Source organism: Leucoraja erinacea, chromosome 18, assembly GCF_028641065.1.
Source record: "Leucoraja erinacea ecotype New England chromosome 18, Leri_hhj_1, whole genome shotgun sequence".
In the NCBI taxonomy this organism is placed as follows: domain Eukaryota; kingdom Metazoa; phylum Chordata; class Chondrichthyes; order Rajiformes; family Rajidae; genus Leucoraja; species Leucoraja erinaceus.
Genome location: NC_073394.1, coordinates 22,053,205 through 22,077,457, shown reverse-complemented (window position 1 = coordinate 22,077,457; position 24,253 = coordinate 22,053,205). Strand labels below are relative to the sequence as shown.

At 40.6% G+C, this 24,253-nt stretch overlaps 1 protein-coding gene and 1 long non-coding RNA gene across 4 annotated transcripts in view; one reads left to right on the top strand and one right to left on the bottom strand.

Annotated features, from left to right (window-relative positions):
- The window catches only part of syt7a (synaptotagmin VIIa), a 383,396-nt gene that overhangs the window by 335,618 nt on the left and 23,525 nt on the right, over window positions 1-24,253 (bottom strand). The gene's annotated exons all lie outside the window — the stretch shown is intronic.
- On the top strand, window positions 1,953-23,384 carry LOC129705763 (uncharacterized). The gene is made up of 3 exons (XR_008724961.1): window positions 1,953-2,540; window positions 8,451-8,684; window positions 19,664-23,384. It is a non-coding gene; the product is annotated as an uncharacterized LOC129705763 (long non-coding RNA).

The following is a 24,253-nucleotide window of genomic DNA, read 5'->3' as shown; positions in this document are numbered from 1 at the left end:
CTTTTGGAAAGTGCAATGAATGATCAGCAATATATCAAAAAATATTAAATTGAGGCTGGTATACTTAAATTGAACACATTACTATGAATATACATGATTGATGTTCTGATAAAAGCTATTTAAAATGCATGATCAAGTTTTGATAAGGGGAAATTGTTGCTGCTGGTGGAGGATTCAAGAATAAGTAGAAACAGTATCGGAAACACTTTTTCCCCCAGCATCAGGGGAAGTGGGAAATTAGCTTGTCACGTGTGCCAAGCTACAGTGAAACGCTTTAGTTTGCGTGATATCAAGCCATCTACAGATAAGGATAAAGAGAACAATATTTAGTGCAAAGACATAACATGTTGGATGCATATCCACAAAAGTCTGTAGTCAATATTCTAATTAAATGGCAAAACGGGTTTGGTGAGCTGTGTAGCCTAACACACTGTTCAATTAAATGTTTACCTCACCCTTCCTTCTGGTAAACTACCTAAGTCAAATCAAATAAATCCAATCTGCAAACAAGATATACCACATTTTAAAATGTTAATCTATTGAAGTTTAACCTGGTGCAAGTTTCAAACTTTGTTTATTGCATTTCCATTTCAGTACACCTTTATTCTCACATGTAATTCCTTGTGTTAGTTCTTCGATGCTTCAATCAATCACTCCAGAAACAATTTCATAGTTTTAATGAGGAATCAGTCATTACTCTCATAGTCTCAGAATTTTAAAAATTCATTTTCCCAATAGATACTTTAAAGGCATAGGTCAGTTGGCAAATCGGATCCAAAATTAGCTTGGCAATAGGAAAGGTTGATGATAGAGGGTTACTTCAGTGATTGAATACTTGTGATCAGTGGTGTTCCACACAGATCAGTCCTGGGACCCTTGCTGCTTGCAACCAATGTGAGTGAATTGGACTTGATGTAGAAGGGATGAGCAGCAAGTTTGCAGATAAGACTGAGATTATTTTCACTGTAACTCGGTAACTCGGTGTTGGGCAGGACAGCTAGTCTTGGGGTGACATTGGTGTATTAAAGTTGGGCAAATGGACTTCAAAATGGGAGATTTTTTTGGCAAATTGCTAAACTTTAACTTCTGCCAGTGAGTTAGGCCTGCAGTCATCACACCGTTTCCAGCAATGCCCATTAGGATCAGCTATTAATTCTTCATGTAGATCTCCTTCACAGGATCAAAGATCAACTCAAAATCTTTTTCCTTTATCAGTCCCTATCACCATTAACCTTCCATCGTGTATAAAAAACAGGAATCAATACCATATAGCTAAGTGGAGGTGCTGGACAAACTCAGCTGGTCAGGTAGCATTCCTGTGGAGGGAATGGACAGGCAATGTTTTGCATCAGGACCCTACTGCAGACAGATAATGTGTCTTCCGACCAGTTGCCTGTCATTTCCTCCACAGATGCTGCCTGACCTGCTGAGTTCTTCTAGCACTTTGTGCTTTGCTCAAGATTCCAGTATCTCAGTTCCTTGGGTCTAGACAATACCATATCCATATACATAATTTGCATTATCAATTAGATAGGCACAGATGTCGAGGAACAACAATACTGCAATTATATCTTCCTTTTTATGTACACTGTAGTTTCCTATAATTGTCTCAGAATACCCATCATTACTCCTTATATTTGCACACATGCACTATAAGTTGGTTTTCTTGGCTTTGGTAAACATGGAAATGCTCAGAAGACCCTTCTGGAGAAAAGAATATTGCACTTAATTTTTAACTAAAACCAATTTTAATTCTCAGCACCCCACTCATGATACAGCACATCGCCACTGGGTTTCCCGCTACATTCTTGCGTGGCACGGTGGCACAGTGGTAGAGTTGCTGCCTTACAGCACCAGAGACCTGGGTTCGATCCTGACTACAGGTGTTGCATGTATGGAGTTTGTACCTTCTCCCTGTGACCAGTGTGGGTTTTTTTTATTTTAATGGGTGCTCCAGTTTCCTCCTATACTCCAAAGATGTGCAGGTTTGCAGGTTAATTGGCTTTGGTAAAAATGAAAACTGTCTTAATGTGTGGGATAGTGTAAGTGAGAGGGGATCGCTGGTCGGCAGGGTGGGCCGAAGGCCCCCTTTCTGTGATATATCTCTAAATGTCTAAACTAAACTAAAATTGTGTTGTAACCTTTGGAAACCCTCATTATGTTCATCAGTCCAATCTTTGCTGTGGCTTTTGCAAGAGGTTTTTGCAACAGCATTGTGACATTGATAAATCAAGCTGAAAGATTTCCATCTCAAGAAACAGCTATTGGTTTTTCCTTAAAATGCTCGTTTTCCCCAATGTGGTAGAATCCAAGCAATTCTGGGCCAAAACGTCTACTTTGTACTTTGGACTCTTTAAATTTGTTGTTATACCTGCATTGTTTATTTGCAGAATAATGTTTCTAACCTCTGCTACTTGTACCTCCACTCAGGTTCAAGGTAATCCATTACTGACATTTGGCATCCTAGAACATTAAGCACTGGACATTTCTGATCTCAAAGGTTGTTCTTGCGAACATGTGTCAGACTAAATGACTACAAGGTGTGTACAACTTTAATGATTCAGTCTCATTCTATTTGCTTCACCTGTTTTTTTTTTCTTCATATAATAGATACATTACTTTGTCAAGGATGTACACTAAAAAATATTTATCTTCTAATGATCGACAGAAAACGCTGGAGTAACTCAGCAGGTGAGGCATCATCTCTGGAGAACAGAAGTGGTGACGTTTTGGATCAGAACTGAAACATCACCATATTTTCGAGAGATGCTGAGTTATTCCAGCTTTATGATGTGTCTATCTTTGGCAAACCAGCATCCGCAGATCCTTGTTATCCTTTCTAATGCTTTGTTTCAAATTGAAAATTATTTTCCTTTTCATTGAATGCATGACTTCACCATCGTGTTGAATTTGCTCAGTTCTATCATCTAAATGCCTTGTTTTCCTGTTCCAACCTGCATTATAAAAGGTGCAGTTGCCACTCTCCCCAGAGAGCGTGCATGTTGAGCAGCTGGCTGCCTGGTTTGTTCTGTATTCCTGCTATAAGTCTCATTACTTTTAAGCACATCAACATTCATGTCAACACAGCACTCATTGCTAATAACAAAATCATTTGTTTAATCAATCTTAACTGTCAGCATAAGAGCAGAAAATGCTGGAGCAGCTCATCAGATCGAACATTATCTGTGGGGCAGAAATGAAGGTTGCTAAACCAGTATATCAACATAGTTTTTGTCTCCATTGGGGCTCTATGACCTGTTGAGTATAAGTAGCATTTTATATTTTAATTTCAGATTTCTAACCTCTGTAATATTTTATTTTAATAGCTGACATTCCAGAAGGTCAAGAAATGAATTTGCTCAATTAAATGTTTAATTTTCATATTCTGGTACAGGGATTTATTTTCATGAGACATATTGATTGATTGAAAGATACAGCATGGATACATGCCCTTTGGCCTAACGTGTCTATTGATGACTTATTCACTTCAGTTCTATGTTATTCCAGTTTCTCAACCCCTCCTTACACACCAGAGGCAATTTACGGAGGCCAATTAACCCACAAACCCACGTCTTTAGGATGTGGGAGGAAACCCACATGGTCACAGGGAGAACGTCCAAACTCCACACAGTTCTTAATATCAGGTTGTGTAGGAAGGAACTGCAGATGCTGATTTAATACAAAATATCAGGTTAATACTTTGGACTGAATTAGTCATCTAATTGACCACAATATTTGAATTTCATAACATGAATCATCTTTCTCATTGTATGAAGAGGCATCACTGCCCAGCTGTTATCAGTCTTTGTACAGCTAATGTTAATAATAATGTTGTGACTGGTTTTGCCATTTTCTGTTGCTCTGCTAATATTCTTTCAACGGGGCACTTCTAACATCATTGTTCGCTTGCCATTTCCTTCTGACTGACCGGATGAATAAATCTCAGTAAAGCTCAGTTGGGAGTGAAGGCTTGGTTTCGAGTTGATACCTTTGAACTGAATAAATCACTAGGCCCCGTTTGTTCTGGCCTTGTTTCACCTCCAGTTGCTTCCTCCCCCCCTCCAGCATTACTCCAGCATTTTGTGTCTATCTTCGGTATTTGAGTTTAGTTTATTGTCACGTGTATCAGGTGCAGTGAAAAGCTTTTGTTGCATATTGACCAGTCAGCAGAAAGACAATACAATGACAAAGACAATATAATCAAGCCATCCACAATGTACAGATACGCCAGTATCAACCAGCACCTACAGCTCCTTCCTACATGATCAGCAGGATGAGTTGTTCTCATCTGATATTCATCAACTGAGAGACTTTGTCAAATTGCTTCATGTACAATGCCCCCCAAAGTAAAAAAGAGTGCAGCCAAGCCCACCAGCAGGCCGCCCCAGACAGACGATCTCCTGGTAGGTCCAGCTCTCCCGCCAAGGACAGAGGATCTGCGCTGTGCGCCGGGAACCCACGCAGATGGCACAGCTCGCCCGCCCAGAGGGGAATGGAGGGCCAGTAGGCAAACCGGCAGTTTTTTTTCTTATATAAACAAGAATAATTTTAATCAACTATTTACAAAATACACATAAACCCACCACCACAATACAAAATAAACAAATGTTCTTATATATTAGATAACTATCCCCCCCCCATCCTTATTGAGGATACATTCCATCCCCCGTGGTGCCCAGCAGTCCTGGAAATCCCCCAGGACGCCCGTGGAGAGCGCGTAGTCCCTCTCACATACCACCTGGGCGCCGATGTAACCCCGGGATAAGGGGCAGGCAGCCGGCTCGTGCAAAGCCCTCTTCCACCTGGCGCCGTGACTCGCGGATGGCCAGCTTGGCCAGGCCCTGGAGCAACCCAACCAGGACATCTTCGGCCCTTCCCTCTTCCCTACGCACAGGTGTCCAAAGATGAGGATGGTGGGTGTGAAGTTCACCCAGAAGGCAAGGAGCAGCCCCTTTAGATATTGGAACGGGGGCTGCAATCTCACAAACTTCATATACACGTTGAACACAGACTCTTCCAGCCCGCAAGAGTGGCAGGCGGCTGGCGAGTCTGTGAACCGTGCGCAAACTGGCAGTGGGAGTGCACTCGTTCGATACACTTGCATAGTATCGGAGATGCTTATCTTCTTCTTATTGCGTATGGCGTGCATAGCCTAAAGTTGTAGGACGACTTTTCTATTTGATCTTATTTGATTGAGCATGCCAGGTTCATTGCATTCGTTGAAACAGAGCGGACCGCATGAAGATTGCAATCTCCCACTCCAGACGCTTATCTAAGATATATCTAAGTGATTATGTACAGTGATACCTGAACTGTATACAAAAATGAACATGTAACAAATAAAGAACCATTGATGATGGCAAGACCAACTCTTATATGCCTGAACATAATCCACATCCATCCATTGCCTGCATATTTAGACGAGGAAATGTACCCAAGTTTTATTCAAATCCACAGGTGTGTGATAGATTAATGGAGTCCTTTCCACTGGAGCATAACCAGTCATGTTGTACTGCATCATTGTTGAAGTTTGAATAATTTACAATAACTGCAGAGATTTTAAATGTTATATTTACTGGCTATATTGATGATGCTGTTGTGCACCATTTCATCTCTCTTGATGGATTAAGATGTTTTAAAGTTCCTGAAAGATGTATGCAAATTTAGTAGTATCCGTGAATAAATTTCACAGAACGTTGCAAATGTCAGCGATAAGACTTAAAAACTGAAGTCAAACTGCTGCAATGGCTGTTGTGAATTTAAAGTAACATTTAGTAAATAATGAGAGTACGTGTGCCAACATTAATAAGGTAAGTGAAACAAACCTTGATCATATTCATGTCCTATTATGATAGATAGGGTGAATACACAGGCATTGGGTAATCAAGAACCTGAGGACATAGGTTTAAAATGAGAAGGGAACATTTTAAATAGGTTCCCAAAGGGCAACTATTTCACAGAGAGTAGTGGGTATATGGAACGAGCTGCCAGAGGAGGTAGTTGAGGCAGGTACTATAACAGCAATTAATAGACACTTGGACAGACATGGTTGGGAAGGATTTAGAGGGATATGGGCGAACCTGGGTGAATTGGACCAGCTCAGATGAAGCATCATGGTTGGCATGCTGTATGACTAATTCATTTTCGTGAATTCCTGCACATAAAATTCCAGGTTGTCAAGCTAGACATCTATGTTTTGTAAGCATTAAATGAGGAACTTTAATTATCTTGTCAGCTTTACGTTTAGAGAAATTAGAGATCTTATTGTGCATCACATCATACTTCTCATGTTCTCAAGGGCATGAGATTATTTCCTTTGAAGTTTCATTTTATTTTGCAGTACCTAGTTAATAGATATTGACCAGTAGAACTTTCTAACTCTTCTATAAAAGAGATATCTATAATGATAAGTGCATCATTTGATGAATATCGTGCAAACTCTAATGAGTAATTAATGACCTTAAAACAAAAGCAAAACCTTGCAAATGCTGGAAATATAACAAGATGTTGAAAATGGTCAGAAGGTCAGTCATCATCCGTGGGGAAGGAATTGAGAGATAATGTTTCAGTCAATATTCCTCGACAGACATGTAGAGAGTGTTTTATTGTCCCATGTCCCAAACCTGAACAATGAAATTCTCACTTGCAGCAACATCATAACAGGTTTGTAAACACTGTACTCTATACATAATATAATAAACAAACACAAAGTAGGCCGGTGTGGGCAAATTGGGCCTAGAGGCCTGGTTCCATGCTCTATGAATCTGTACATGTGTACATGTGACAATAAAGAACCATTGACCATTGTTTGTGTGCGATTTGCACAAGAAAAGCAGGGGCTAAGATATCCAATTTCCAGGCAGGTGTCTGCAGTTGTGATAACAAATGTTAGTGAATGGCCAGTCACCAGTTCATATATGTGGTCCTAACAACAATGATGTGTCTCCATCTGTTTATTACTAATAGAATCAACATATTAAACCCATCTTGCCCATTCATGTTAACCAGAATGAGAGAATCAATCCAATTCTCTCCTGCTTGCTATCCAGATCATTTAACATTCCTCCTTTTCAAACAACTTCCCAATTACATTCCATTAAAACCCAATTAAAATTAATTTTATCGATTTTGCTCCAATGACAGTTGATGAAAGGAAACTCTAACTTGACAGCAAAATGGTGTATTTTTCACCACACTTTAATTTACAATGAAATATGAGCATCCTCCTAAGGACCAACCTTTTAAGATAAATTCATAAATCGGTATTTAATTTTAATGTTTATAATGAAAAACGTATACATGCTAAAACATTTTTTGTACCAAATTCATAAAATTAGCTAATCACTAGCACATACGATATCATGTATGTATTTTAAGTCTAGTATAAATGCTGTAATACTGTTACTCTGTCCCATTATGGATTCCTACAACAGAGTCAGAGCAACAGAGTCTTGAAGCACCCTTTGGCCCAATTCATGTTTTGCTGACTAAGATGTCCCATTGGAGTTAGTCCCATTTGCCCTCATTTGTTCCATATCCCTCCAAACCTTTCCTATCCAAGTGATTTTAAATGTTGTTTATAGCACCAGTCTCAACTACCTCATCTGGCAGCTCGTTCCACATATCCACCGCCCTTTGAGTGAGAATATTGCGTCTCAGGTTCCTATTAAATCTTTCTCCTCTCACCTTAAACCCATATCTTCCGTTTTTTGATTCCCTTACACTGGATAAAAGACTCTGCACTTTCACCCTTTGAGAGCCAGGTTAATAAAAATATGCCTGATTTACAACAAGATAAAATTAACAAGTAGATTTTGGACTGAATTTGATTTTCAGTCTTGTTCAATCATGGTCAAATGTTATATAACAAAATTGCATTATTGAGTTTGAATCTCTTCTCAGCAGCAGCTTTCTAGCTCACGTCAGGATGTCATTGGTCTGAACTGCACTCAAAGATACGTCAAACTAGCACATGAGTGCAAAGAGAGAGGTGAATGGAGCGGATGCTCTCTGTGTCCTGGCAAAATTTTTATAAATCAGATCATAGCTGGTCATTTAACTTGCTGAATAAATCAGATCATAGCTGGTCAAGGAACATGGATGAGTGCAAATTAGTTGCAGTATTTTCTTATACAGAACAATGGCTATGTTCAAAGGGACTTCATTGCTTGCATCCAAAACGTATGAAACTGATGAAAGACAGAATATAAATGCAAGTCATTTGACCTTTTAATAAAGCCAAGTATGTTGTTATTTCAAGCAATTCATTCCAATCACTTTATTCTGATTATTGGTGGATTTCATTATTAAATTATTTTGATCAAAACACAATTAAATTACAGCAAATGATGTACATGACATTTGAATGTAAATTGGAAATCATCTGTTAGTCATGAGCATTTAATGAAGAAACTTGACCTTAAAAATTGCTTCTCTTCTCTGCTCAATAGGATTCCCGATTCTGAACACTTCACTTAGATTTGCTTTCATTCAACAATTATACACTTCAAGCATGGGCACATGAAGTCTGCAAATGCTGTAAATAAAACCCAGCAACTCAAAGATGGAGGAGACGTGCTTACTTAGAGCATAAACAACCTGTATGGGGTGGAGAGACAATATCCTCACTGCAGGAGGTTACAGATAACATAACAGGAGACGACATGGCTACACTGTATTTTACGGTAAGAAAGGGAAATTAGAGGCTCAATCTCACGCTGTTCATAAATCCTCCAAAGAATTACAGAAAGAGCGAGACTGGTTTATTGTAGAGTGGGAATGTGTGTCACAAAAATCAAATTGCAAATATATAAATCAAAAACAGACAAAACTGAAAGGCAGCTGCTAAACTTACACCAACACCAAGAAATGTAGAGTGGGTGATGTAGGTCACAAGGGAAAGGATGGCCTATTTACGTTCAGGAAGAGCAGCACTGTGGCAGCAGAGTAGAAAATGAGAACATGGAAAATTCAGTCACGGGAGCATGAAGCAAATTGCCAAAGGATAAGTGACATGATTAAAATTAATTGACAACACAATGCAAGAATAAAAACTTTAACCCATAGATACGCGTACATTGGCTAAATCTTGTAAGTTTGTGCAGAAAGTAAATGAGTGAAATTCACAACAGATAATGAAAGCAGAAGCAGACAAAAAAAAGAGTGGGGGGGGGGGGGCACTGAGGGATACAGGCAGCGATGGCTGTATCCCTTTGTGTGCCCCCCCCCCACTCTCCACTCTGCTGAGTTTGCCCTTGACTCATGGTCCCCACGAGGTCTTCGTAACTCTTCCTCATGCTCATGAGTGGTCTCCGCTTACGTGTGGCCTCAAGTAGGTCGCAGCCTTTTTCCAGCCCGATAAAAAATGTCCACAACTAACAAAAAAGGTCGGCATTCGAAAAATAGATGCCTTTTACCCTTAGGTAGTTCGTAGTAGGTCGTGATGGTAGTCGTAGATATTCGTAGGTAATCGTAGGTTGGTAACTGGCCCGAGAAAAAATATGCAAACATGACATCATTTTATCATGTGATTATTTTCCACTCGTAGCTAGTCGTAGTTGGTCTCAGGTGTGCAAGACTGAGGTCAAGGGGGGGGCGTAAGAGGTAGTAGGAGGTCGTAGACATAGTTGTAGGTCTTTTTCTTCAGCGAGTCAACATGACCTAGACATTTTTTGTCAACTCGTCTAGGGTCTTCTAAACTCATGGATTAGATCGTCCAAGTAGGACAGGCCCTTTAGGCAGAGGTATAAGCAAAACAATGGGCAGGGAATAACAGATTGACTGAGGAAAGAATAGCTTGAATAGGAGGAACAGCTACTTCCCCACAGCCATCAGGCTATTAAACTTGCCACCAATCAGACTCTGAACTGTAACAGCCTATTGCACTTTATCTGCTTATTTATGTGTACATTGAACTGAACTGTTCTGTATTTTTGTTTACTATCTCTGTTGTGCTGCAGCAAGCAAGAATTAATTTTTCTAGCTGGGGCACATGACAATAAAATCTCTTGACTTGACGATGTCATATCTCGCGAGCCTTGAAATGTTTTCTCTTAACGCACATTATCTTTTTGTAAGTAGTGCATCTTTCAAATCATGCAGATTCTCGGTGGAAAGGCATAAAAGGATTCAAACTGATTATATCGCCGAATGATAGAGTGCTGTACTAGTGAGATGTGTATAAACTCAGACAAATAGCAATGCCTGTGCCATCTTTACCTCACTTGTAATAACAGCTTCCAGGAGTCACTTTTGTATCACATGTAATACTGACAATCTAAATATTTGGCTACCAAATTCGATAAGTTGCTACTAAATTAGATACATTCTACAGTGCATTTAAGAAACACAATCGGACAGAGAAAGGGTCTGAAAAAGGGTCTCAACCTGAATCATCACCTATGTTACTGCTGAGAGGCTACCTGACTCCGAGTTACACCAGTACCTTGTCCATTTGTGTAAATCAGCATCTGCAGTTTCTTGTTTCTACCTGAATTATCAAATGCTACCTGAATTATCCCTCCTGTAGCACCAATTGCTGACAGTAGTTACTTTCACAGAATTGCTATTTAAATTTTTTTTTTAATGCCCCTATGTATCTCTGCATGAAGGAAAGTAGAATAATTCGATTTATTTCCTGACCATTTGAAAGTGCTTTTCTGTTACAGTAGTTATACAGCGTGGAAAAACAGGCCCTTCAGCCTTCATAGTCCACGCCAGCCATTGATTGCCCGTATATTAGTTCTACCCTACACACTTGGGAGCAATTTTTACAGAAGCCAATTAACCTACAAACCTGCATGTCTTTGGAATGTGGGAGGAAACCGAGGCACCTGGTGAAAACCCACGTCGTCACCAGGAAAACGTACATACTCCGCACAAGCAACATCTGTAGTCAGGATCGAATCAGGGTCTCTGGTGCTGTAAGGTAGCAACCCTACCACTGTGCTGCCTGTGTGGAGGACAATCAATACAGTGACTATGTGACAACATCATCTGATGTTAACATTCAATCTGCTGTACAATGTGTATTAATATACATTTGTCCATGGGATGTGGATGCCACGAGCAATAGCAACCTGCATTTCCTCATAAAACTAGGCTCTGGACTGAGCGACTTAGTGAGCCATTGCAAAAGGGAGTTACAGTTAACTACATTTGACTTATTCAAGACCAGGTAAGAATTGCAGGTTTTCTTTACTGGAGGTTATTAGTGGACCTGATGAGATTTTATAGCAATCCAATAATTTCCATTATCAATGCAAGATCCAGCAAGTTTATTGCTTGAATTCAAATTCCCCAGCTGCTGTGTAGGAACGTTACCTGACGTTCTCAGATCAATAGTCCAGGCCTCTGGATACTGATCCAGTAAATTAACTACCATATCTTCATCTTGTTGACTGTTGAGTCATGAACCTTCTGCACAGTCTGTTATGAAGTGCCTTGCCTAAGGTGTGGAGGACAATCAATACAGCAAGCTGTTTGACTTGGTGACACATCAACTGATCAGTTAACATTCAATCTGCTGTACCTTCCAGCAGGGCAAAAAGATATTAGGAGTAAAAACACTGGCTGCACCAGAAAAGAAAATCCATTGTTAGCAACCCTTACTGCCACTTCAGCTGACATTAGCGACTTAACAAAAATCACAGTGAAACCTGGCACATCAGGTAAAAACAGGCGGTGACATTTTAAACAGGTTTCAATACATTCCTTACTACTTGCACGCATTTCCTTGTATATGCCACACCTATTTTGGAAAATAAATCACCATGGAACCGACTCATTTAGCAAGATATTTCCTCAAAATACTTTTCTCTTGCTGAATTCATTTTCAAGTTCAAGTGAGTTTATTGTCATGTGTCCCTGTATAGGAAAATGAAATTCTTGCTTTGCTTAAGCACACAGAAAAATAGTAGGCATTGACTACAAAACAGATAAATGTTTCCATATGCCATGATATAAATATATACACACATGAATACATAAATGGGTAAAGTGCAAATAACAGAAAGTGGTTATTAATAATCAGAGTTTTGTCCGAGCCAGGTTTAATAGCCCGAAGGCTGTGGGGAAGTAGCTATTCCTGAACCTGGTTGTTGCAGTCTTCAGGCTCCTGTACCTTCTACCTGAAGGTAGCAGGGAGATGAGTGTGTGGCCAGGATGGTGTGGGTCTTTGATGATACTGCCAGCCTTTTTGAGGCAGCGACTGCGATAAATCCCCTTGATGGAAGGAAGGTCAGAGCCGATGATGGACTGGGCAGTGTTTACTACTTTTTGTAGTCGTTTCCTCTCCAGGGCGCTCAAATTGCCGAACCAAGCCACGATGCAACCGGTCAGTATGCTCTCGACTGAGTTTTTCTAAGACTTTGGCATAAATGGAGAGGCAAGCAATTAATGCCTGTCCCTATTGCCTCTTGAGAAGATGGTGGTGAACCAGCTTCTTGAACCATCACAGGCCTCCTGATGAAGGTACTTCCACAAAGCTGTGGGGAAAGCAAAGCATTTCACTGTACCTAGGTACAAGTGACAATAAAGTATTATTGAATTGTTGTTGGAGCAGCAACCGCTCTAGTCCTTCAGGAAATAGTATTCCATGGCGCTGTTGAGCAAGGAGATTCAAGATTTAGACCCAGTGTGATAAAACATTGTTGATATATTTCCAAACCAGGAAGTGTGGGAAGGAACTGAAGATGCTGGTTTATACTGAAGATAGACACAAAGTGCTGGAGTGACTCAGCGGGTCAGGCAGCATCTCTGGAGAAAATTGAATGGTTGATGTTTCCTAAATATTCCACAAAACCAGGCTGCATCAAGGCTCCCTGTGACCATTCTACTCGTTTTCTGCTGTTTGAAATGCACAACAAATTAATAAAGGAGAAAATCAAATTACAACATGCAGCTTACTTTGATTTGGACAGCAGCATACAGGGAACATTTCCGTCTTCCGTAACCTTTCCATTTGTCACACAGCCAGAAAAGAATAGACAGAGAACATAAAATTAAATCTATCAAAAGAGGAACAAATATAATTTAAAAACAGATGCAGAGAGAAAAGGTAATGGAGAAGAATAGAAGATGAGCCGGTCGTATTAAGTCAATTGTTTGATATTGGGAAAAGAATGTTAATCTGTGATTTTCTTCCCCAATAGTTACATGATGTTTTGGTGTTGAATTTCTTCTTGAATGCTATGTTGTATTTTTATTAGTGTGCTGCAAGGACATGTGAATTTCCCCTGAATAAGGGGATTAATAAAGTCTAATCTAATCTAATCTAATCTAATGACACAGACCCTTTTATTTGGGCTGGTTCCTCTTGCCAGCATTTATCCTCATAGTCAACTTTCTTTTCCCAGAGCAAATTCGCCTTCTGAAGAAGGATCCCAATCTGAAACATCACCTATCCATGTCCTCCAGAGATGTTGTCTGACCCGCTGAGGCGGGACACACACACACACACACACCTCATTGAAACTTACCGAATAGTGTAAGGCCTGGATAGAGTAGATGTAGAGAGGATGTTTCCACTAGTGGGAGAAACTAGGTCCAGAGGCCATAGCCTGAGAAAAACCTTTAGAAAGGAGATGAGGAGGAATTTCTTTACACAAAAGGTGGTGAATCTGTAGAATACATTGTCACAGAAGGCAGTGGAGGCCGAGCCAATGGATATTTTTACGGCAGGGATTGAGAGATTCTTGATTAGTATGGTTGTCAGGGATTATGGGGAGAAGGCAGGGGAATGGAGTTGAGAGGAAAAGAAAGACCAGCCATGATTGAATGGCAGAGTAGATTTAATATCTTAAGTCTGCTCCCGTAACTTAAGTTACTCCGGTGGTTTGTGTCTACACAAGATTCCAGATCTGTACTTCCTTGTGTCTGCAAATTCTCATTCAATCTACTTGTCATTTTCTACCTGCAGGTGCATCGTTTCATTCAGTGCAAGAATAATGAGGCCCAATTCCTCATTTCCTGATTTTTGTTTCTGGGGCAAGCATTCTCTGGTCTTCATTTGACAGCTTTGGTTATAAAATCCAATACAGCAGGTCATTCCGGTGATAAATATATTATGGCAATCTACAATTCTAATTTAATGCCTAATTTTCCAAGCTTGAAATGTGAGTGTTGATGCGGTGGAATAAGCATCTTTGTTATAATACAATCACTCCCTGCTTAGATGCACAACACAGCACTTAACTCACACATGAAGGAATCCCACAAAATTAAATTGGCACTTGCTAAGGCTACTAATTACTCATTATGTAGCTGATGCTAATTTTCTCTCAAATCAAATACTTATCTAATGGGCTGTGGTAGAAACAAAAACAGTCCTCAACTGATTCCCCTCAATATAGAATTGTGGAGAATATGCAAGACCACAGCAAAGAAGTTCTCATGTCTTCAATTCAAGTTTTCTATAATTTGTGGACCGTTCACCAATCCTGGTGGTGATGTTTCTGAATCTTGCAGAGTGCATTAAGATGTAACATGCCATCTCAATTTATTGTCACATGTACATAGAAACCATGAAATGCTTTGTTTTGCATTCAACTCGGTAATATCATTCAGCAGACCTCACTGAGCCAGTAGACAAGTGTTGCCTAATATCTAACGTCAGCAAAGTTACAACAGTTCACTGAACAGATCTATCTTCTGCTTGTCACCCACGTTGCTCCAGGCCCCCCCCTTCACTCTTGGTGGCTCCCTGCCAGCTAGTTCTTGGTGGCCCTCCTCACTCTCAACGGGCCACCTCTCTCTCGGCAGTTGCTCGCAGATCCCTTCTCGCACTTGGCAGCGCTGATCCAGTCAATGCCGGTGACTCCTGCCAGGTTCGGAGTCCACGGTGGGCGAGCCGGGCCTACCTCCATCCTCGGTCCGTGGCAGCTGAGCTGGGCCTACTGAAGGGCTTGGCTTTGGCTCCCCGGGATACCCTCGCGACATGATCCATAATTTTATCATCCTAGTCTATACAATATATAGTTATGGAAGTAACAAAGATGTCACGAGGTTTCATTTACCAAATCCCATGGTGCATGCACTATTTGTACAAGGAGTCACGTTCTAATATTTCACTTAGAGTGATCCAACTGCAAGTTCCATTCAATAACTTTGTTATAGAGTGATACTGCATGGAAACAAGCCCTTCAGCCCATCTCCTCCATGCCGAACATGAAGCCCCATCTAAGCTAGTTCCACAGTACAATGGCGCATCGTAGATTTGCTGATCAACCTGGGTTCGACCCCAGCTACAGGTGCTGTCTGTACGTAGTTTGTACGCTATCCCTGTGACCATGTGGGGTTTACACTGGGTGCTCCGGTTTCCTCCCATACTACAAAGACGGGTTTATCAGTTAATTGGCTTTGGTAAAATTGAAAATTGTCCCTAATGTGCAGGATAGTGCTAGATTACTGGATAATCACTGGTTGCCATGGATTCAGTTGGCTGAAGGGCCTGTTTCTGCACTGCATCTCTAAAGTTTAAAGTCTAAAGTTCCATTTTCCTGCATTTGCCTCAAATCCCTCCAAACCTTTCCGATCCAAATGTCTTTTAAATGTAGTTATTGTACCTGCCTCAATTACCTCCTGTGACAGCTTGTTCCATATACTCACTACCCTCCAGTTCTTTTAGTTGTGAAAAATTCCGTCTGGTTCCAAAGATAATCTATAGCACAGCAGAGAGGATTGAAAACCGCTTCTGAAAGAGAGGTGGCTTATGTCCTTATGGCGAGTGGCAGATAGTTTATTCTGTAATTCTCACCCTTAAATTAAAAATGGTTTAATTAAGGAGGATACAGAGATGGCTTTTAGGCAGTGTGTTACAATTACAGTGCCCTTCATAATGTTTAGGACAAAGACCCATCATTTATTTATTTGCCTCTGTATCCACAGTTTAAGATTTGTAATAGAAAAAAAATCACATGTGGTTAAAGTGCACATTGTCAGATTTCAATAAAGGCCATTGTTATACATATTGGTTCAACCATGAAGAAATTACAGCTGTATTTATACATAGTCCCCCATTTCAGGGCAGCATAATGTTTGGGACACAACAATATAATTTGAATGAAAGTAGTCATGTTTAGTATTTGTTGCATATCTTTTGCATGCAATGGCTGCTTGAAGTCTGTGATTCATGGACATCACCATTGCTGGGTGTCTTCTCTGGTGATGCTCTGCCAGGCCTGTATTGCAGCCATCTTTAGCTTGTTTTGGGGGCTAGTCCCCTTCAGTTTTCTCTTCAGCATATAAAAGGCATGCTCAATTGGGTTCAGATCGGATGATTAACTTGGCCACTCAAGAATTAACCATTTTTTAGTTTTGAAAAACTCCTTTAACAGTATGTTTTGGATCATTGTCTTACTGCAGAATGAACCGCCGACCAATGAGTTTTGAGGCATTTGTTTGAACGAGCGGATAGGATGTGTCTATACACTTCAGAATTCATTATGTTACTATCATCAGCAGATTATCATCAATGAAGATAAGTGAGCCAGTACCTTCAGCAGCCATACATGCCCAGGCCATGAGGTGGAATGTTCTGGATCTTGTGCAGTTTCTTCTCTCCTCCATCCTTTGCTCTTGCCATCACTCTGATATAAGTTAATCTTCATCTCATCTGTCCACAAGACCTTTTTCCAGAACAGTGGTTGCTCTTTTAAGTACTTCTTCGCAAACAGTAACCTGGCCATCTGATTTTTGCAACTAACCTAAATTTCTATTACAAATCTCAAATTGTGGAGTACAGAGGAAAATAAATAAATGATGGGTCTGTCCCAAACATTACGGAGGGCACAGTATACTCGTCACAAATTTGCAAAACTACACGCAATTCAAATGAAACAAGTTAGATTAGCTCTAAGAGATTTGTGTAAATGAAAGGCTTTTGTTCGGAATTAGTCTTTTGACACAGCCAGTTAACATGTCTTCTACCTGAAGCATTCACGGTTTCCTCTTTCTTTGGATGAACCCGAGCTACGGTGTTTATTCTTACCCAATAAAGAGTGGTTTGATGTGGAGCTACACAAATACTAACCAGCGAAAGCTGTTTGGCACAAAAGGAGCTAAGTGGAAGCAAAGAGGGAAAAGATTTACAGGAAACCTGAGCAGCATCTTTCCTCACAGAAAGTGTGGTTGGTATAGTTAGTCAGTTATTATTATCATATATATAGTGGGAGAGTGAAAAGCTTTTTTGTTGAGTGCTATCCAGTCAGTGAAAATAGTGTATAAATACAATCAAGCCTCCCATGGTGTATAGATACAAGATAAAGGGGATAATGTTTAGTGCAAGGTAAAGTCCAATTAAAATTATTCAATGGTCTCTCATGAGGTAGATGGGAGGTCAGGGCCACTCTCTAAATGGTGAAAGGACAGTTTAGTTGCCTGATAACAGTTGGGAAGAAACTGCCCCTGAATCTGGAGGTGTGTCCATAGAGAACAAGCTGCCAGTGGAGAACACAGAGGCAGGTGCAATTATAATGCTTAGAAGATATTTAAACCAATACATGGATAGGAAAGGTTCGGTTGAATATCGGCCACACACACGCGAATGAAGCTGGGTCAGGCAAGTAGGACACGTTGGACTAAGAGTGTGTTTTTAATCTGTTCAACTATGATTCAAAGTGACTGCCTCACATTAGCCCATTGTATCCAGTCATAAGTCGTGATGGACAATAACTGTTGAACAAAGGAGATTACATGCATAACTCCCTCCTCAACAGTGAAGTCCAGCTCATGGGTGATGTTTACATCCACCCACGCTAGAAGCACTGCATATAGTATATCTCAGTGTTTTAGTGGGGAGAGAGAGCGAGAGAGCGAGAGAGCGAGAGCATGGATAAAGTCCATTGGGGCTCACGCCAACCATTCATCACCTTGTCACACAAGTTCTATGTTACTCCACTTCCTCATCCACTCCCAGCACATTTATGACATTTTTAGAGGCCATTTAACCTACAAACCCACACCTTTGGGATGTGGAAAGAAACCAGAGCACCTGGAGGAAACCCACGTAGTCACAGGTACAAACGTGCAAACTCCACACAGACCGCTCCCGAGGTCAGGATTGAACCTGGGTGTCTGGCGCTGCAAGGCAGCAACTCTGCCGCTGCAACACTGGGCTGCCCTGAACCTTTTCACAAAGTTCCGTCCATCAAAGAATAATCCAATTGAATGTACTTTAATGTGTTATGGCAAGAACTTGCAGCATACCTCGATGAAGGGAAATGTGAGCAAAAATATTTAAACGAATGCTGAAGACAAGCTCTAGAATTAGCCATTTGGACATCTTTAGACATGCAGCAACAACATGGCAGACAATGAAAAGCAGGATTTTTAAAATCCATCCATGTCTTCTGTGTGACCAAGACGTCACGCACTATAAACATTCACCAATGACTTGGCTTTGGGATAACTCCTGCATTCCTTCCTCCTCCCTCTCTACCCCACCCTAGTCATCCTTCTAGTTCCACAGTTTGCATCCCTGTCACAACAACCTCCTACTCAACACATCAAAAACCCATGAACTTATCATCGACCTCAGACGTAAGGCACAACCCAAGACCCCCCTACTCATCCCCGGCGAACCCATATCCACCACTGACTCATTCACATTTTTTGGCACTCACATAAGCAATAACCTCAAATGGAAAATCAATTCAGATCACATTTATAAAAAAGCCAACCAAAGACTCTTTTTTCTCCATCAGCTCAAGAAGTTCAGAGTGAGGAAACATCTCCTAATCCGATTTTACACAGCCATCATCCAAAGCATGCTTACTTCATCAATAACAGTTTGGTACAGCAGTTTAGACACTCACTCCCGTAATAAACTACAGCGCATTGTCAACAAAGCATCCAAAATTATCAGCACCCCCCTCCCATCAATAGAATCACTCAATCTCAAACGGTCCGTGTCAAGGGTGAAGAAAATCATTTCTGATCCCTCCCACCCAGCTCACCACATCTTCCACCTGCTGCCCTCAGGGAGGCGCTACAGCTCACTGCCTGCCAAAACATCACGATCTAAAAACAGTTTCTATCCATATGCAATTCTAACTCTGAACATTCTATGATAATATTACAAAGCCACCTCGTGCATGTACTGTATACTGTATGTTGTTTGTGTTTTAGGTTATGTTCGACTAACTAGCCTATTGTGTAACATCCTGTACTGAATATGAATTCCACCAGCTTGACTGTGTGATCATTAAATAATCTGAAATCTGAAATTAGCGCATCTTTTCCAGCCAACAAAAGGCCATTATGGACTCCATCCTTCCCGAGGTCATCTGTCGCCAACCCTGTTTTGTTCTGTCCCTGTCACAGTTTAAGGATAAAGGAGAAATCTTTTAGGACTGAGATGAGGAAAACTTTTTTCACACAGAGAGTGGTGAATCTCTGGAATTCTCTGCCGCAGAAGGTAGTTGAGGCCAGTTCATTGGCTATATTTAAGAAGGAGTTGGATATGGCCCTTGTGGCTAAAGGGATCAGGGGGTATGGAGAGAAGGCAGGAACAAGATACTGAGTTGGATGATCAGCCATGATCATATTGAATGGCGGTGCAGGCTCGAAGGGCCGAATGGTCTACTCCTGCACCTATTTTCTATGTTTCTATGTTTCAGTCTGAAGAAGGATTCTGACCCCAAAATGCCACATTCTTTTTCTCTAGAGATGCTGCTTCACCCGCTGAGTTATTCCAGCATTTTGTGCCTGACTTGGCTTTGGAGTTGAGCACCATCGGCAAGCTACACTGCAGTAAATTGGCAATACCTCCTGCTTTGGCTGCACGAAAGACAAGAAGAGCATTGTAACCAACAAGTCTCACACTGTCCTGGCAGGGGATGACTTACCTGTTTATTCATCATCAGGGGAGGAAAATCATGGATAACTACATACCTCAGCAACATTGAACTTGTATGGACCATCTTTGGTTACATCAAGGGTTTGGGGTTTTTTTTGCACTTGTATTATAGTTATGAATTTCTTGATTTTTTAAAAATAGGCCTGTTAAGCTTCTACGAGTAAGAATTTATTGTTCCGTTGTCAGCACATTGACAATCAAACACTCGACTGATCTCTCAACCTGTCGTGCCCCCTCAACGATATATGCAAATGCACTCCGATCTCTCTCCCTCTCTGTTTATCACATCGTACCAAGCTGCACCAATTGGCCTAGTTGTTTCTCCTTATCCTATCTAGTTGATGTACACTGTAACACAGTGGCACAGAGATACAGTTGGTGTCTTACAGCACCAGAAAACCTGACTGCAGGTGCTGTCTGTGTAGAATTGTGTTCTCCCTGTGGCCGCATGGGTTCTCTCCAGATGTCCCAGTTTCCTCCCACACTCCAAAGACGTGCAGGTTTGTAGGTTAATTGGCTTCAGTAAAGTTTGTGAATTGACCCTAGGGTGTAGGATAATGCTAGTGTATAGGTTGAATACTGGTCAGCGCGGCAGTCAGCTGAAGGGTCTGTTTGAGTGCAGCAATCCCAGACAGCAGTTCAATACCACCTTCTCAAGGACATGGGGGACAGATAATAAATGCCATCCTTTCCAATTACATGAATATACAAGATCTAATCTAAAATAAAGCTTTATCTTAAATTGAAATAGAATATCCCATTAAATCATAATGATGAATTTCAGTATAGTCAGCAGGAGACCCATCACTTTTTTTAAGCAAAAGGGAGAAAAGTAAATAAGATATACTGGAGATCAAATCAATTTATAGAACACGATCATCTATCCTGCTTAGACAATCTCTGGTGATTGTCTTATTCTTAAATCCATAGTAAGTTTTCTTTTCGAAGCACAATTTCAATCCAAAACATATTCAAGATGTAATGTTTTATTCCTTTTAATTAAAGCTTTGTTAGCTAAATGTTCAGTTTGAAGTGTTATTTCATATTTATAATATTTGAAGATTTCTTTGCACACAAGATAATTCCGAATCAACCAGCAATTTGCTGGAAATACTCAATGACCTGAGCAGCATCTGTGGGGATAAAGAATTTGGCAACATTGAGTCAGAACCCTGCATCAGGACTGAGTGTCTGATAAAAACCAATCATGGCTGGGGAAATCCAACATGTGGTACTGGTTATTTCAACACGACATGATTGCAAGTCCCACTTTTCCAAGAATGAAATGTATTACCACTATTTACAAAAGATTCTGTATCCCTCGAGAAATTTGACCAGGTGCATCATTTGACATTATTTTCCCACACAGATTTAATTTTGTATCAGTGCCAAATTAGGCAGCATTAATCTGAGAAACCATCATCGGTGATCTTTCTTAGAACAACCTTGAGACGTGGAAGGAAAGAGGAGGACCCAGAGGAAACCCACATGGTCACAGGAAAAACGTGCAAACTATGCATAGTCAGGATCAAATTAGGGCATTAGTCACTGTGAGGCAGTAGATTTAACAGCTGCATCACTGTGATGCCCTCATTTTAAATATACGTCTTAAGGTGGCACAGCGACACAGCAGTAGAGTTGCTGCCTTACAGCGCCAGAGACCTGGATTAGATCCCGACTATGGGTGCTGTCTGTACGAAATGTATTCATTTTTCCTGTGACCGCGTGGATTTCTTCTGGGTGCTCCGGTTTCCTCCCACACTCCAAGACGTACAGATTGGAAGGTTAATTGGCTTCGGGAAAATTGTCCCTCGTGTGTAAGATAGTGCTAGTGTATGGGGTGATCGCTGAAAACACAACACAAATACGGGAGCACAGAGGGCAGCACAGTGGTGCAGCGGTAGAGTTGCTGCCTTACAGCACCAGTGACCTGGGTTTAATCCTGACTACGGGTGCTGTCAATACAGGATTTATACATTCTACCTGTGACCACTTAGATTTTTATTGGGTGCTCCGGTTTCCTCCCACACTCCAAAGACGTGCACGTTAATTTGGCTTCGGTAAAAATTGTAAATTGTCCTCAGTGTGTAGGATAATGCTAGTGTACAGAGTTAGCTGGTTGGCATGGGCTCGGTGGGCAGAAGGGCCTGGTTCTACGCTGTATCTGTAAACTAAAAACTAACCTTGCTTTCTTGTAGTTTTATTCATTATTGTCATGTAACCAGAAGTACAGTGAACAGCCTTTGTTTGCGTGTGATCCAGCCAAGACTATACATGAATACAATCACCTGATCGTAGTGCACAGATAAAGAATAGAGTACATGACATAGAGATATTACATTGAAAGGTCATTTGCCTAGATACAATTTCCTAATAAGCAGTGCGAGTGGTAACTTTTACAAGATGATAAGCATAATGCAACACAATAGTTTTATTTTGTTGTTTCCTTCACAGTTGCCTAATCTGTTGAGTAGCAATGGCATTTTCTATTTGTGACACACAATAGAAATGAAATGAAAATGAAATGAAAAACCTACAGCTGGATACTGCATCTCATCAATGGATTGATGATATTGCAGGTTCTTCAGGTTTATTATCTTTTGTCAGGGAGCAGCCTAACTACAATTAACTCTGTCACGCAATAACATGAAAGGACAAGAGCACGAGAGGCCACACTGTCCCTCAAGCCTGTTCAGCCAGTCCATATGATCATCTATTCTGGCATCCACTCCAAAGAAAGATCAGAATGGAGCATTGTTTTGAGATAATATGCAAATACTTCTAGACAGTCGTGACACAATACTATTCTGTTATCATAAGACAATGTCCTTGGGATATTGGCAGTACACGTTCTAGTCTGATTAGATGTAGATTTCCTGGTTGAAAGATTAAATTGCACAAAGTACATACCCCAGAATGGGGTGGCACAGCGGTAGATTTGCTGCCTCATGGCGCCAGAGACCTGGGTTCGATCGTGACTATGGGTGCTGTCTGTATGGAGTGGCACATACTGCCTGTGACCGCGTGGGTTTTCTCCAGGTTCTCTGGTTTCCTCCCACAATCCAAAGACGTTTAAAGATTCATTTGTTTCTGTAAATTGTCCCCAATGTGTAGGATAGAGCTAGTGTACAGGTGGTCGCTGGTTGGTGTGGAATCGGTAGGCTAAAGGGCCTGTTTCTCCACTGTATTTCTAAACGAAATATTGAAGTTGTAGGTAACCCAAACTTCCCTGCTGTTTTATGCTTAATGAACTAAAATTATCATTTATTTTCCTAATGAGTCCCAACCTTGTTATAGACACAAAACAAAGAACAGCTTCAAAAATAATCAAGAGTCTAAAGACTGATATTATGGCTCATGACCCAAGGAATTCAAACAAGAAAAGCAAAATTCAATTTTCAATATAGTACAGTATCACTTTTGCTGCAAATAATGAAAACTAGAAAGCGAAAGAAACTATTGGATGACTGGATGGGTCTGTAAAAATGAAACACTGGAAGGAAATTGTTAGACCTTGTCAGGCAAAGTTATATTCATAGGAGGTAGGCATAGGGGCGTTTTAGGAAACAGTAAAATAAGTTCTATTCTCTCAATATATATAGTATTTGCAATCTTGGATCGGATCCAGCAGCATTGTTGACTAGATCAAAAGTGCAGAATGAAATGAAAATATTTGAATTTCAAACAACAGGAAGAGGATGTAAATTTCAATGTAAACTTCAATGTAAATTTGCCAGATCTGACTTGTTAGTTCCAGGCACATTTTAAAAGGGAACTGAAGCCCTTAGTGTATGTCCTAACAGTTGAATTAGCAATGCATTAATTAGTGAAACTCTTTCACCTCAATCCCAGTCCAGGTCCAAAGACAGGGAGAATGCACAAACTGAGAGCATATCGATTTTTAAAATAAATATCAAAATACATTCCGATGAAGGGTCACATCAACCCAACATTTCATTTTAAAACAGATCATCGTATTATATCTATATTTCAAGCACCATGGTAAAATACTGTGGATAGCAATGGCCAAGCATTTTTCAAACATTCATTTGTCAATTCATGGTCTGGATGTGAATTGAAGCATAAATCCATTTAAAATAAATGCTTCCTCACCCCTGTCACAACAGGGGGAAGAGGAATAATGTATTAACAAATCAAACATGTACCCAATCGTTCTCAGCTATGGTAATTTTAAGCTCACCTTGTTCCTTTGACCGTCAAGAGATTTTATTTCCTCTACTGCAAGAAATCAATACACATCTCAGTTTCTAAAAATGCACTAAATACAGCTTGTAAGAATATTGGGAGAGATTCTTGTGCTCCCAATCAAACCATTACTGCCTCCAAACTTACCTTTGTTGAGAGGTACAGCATGGAATCAGGCCCTTCAGCCGACCA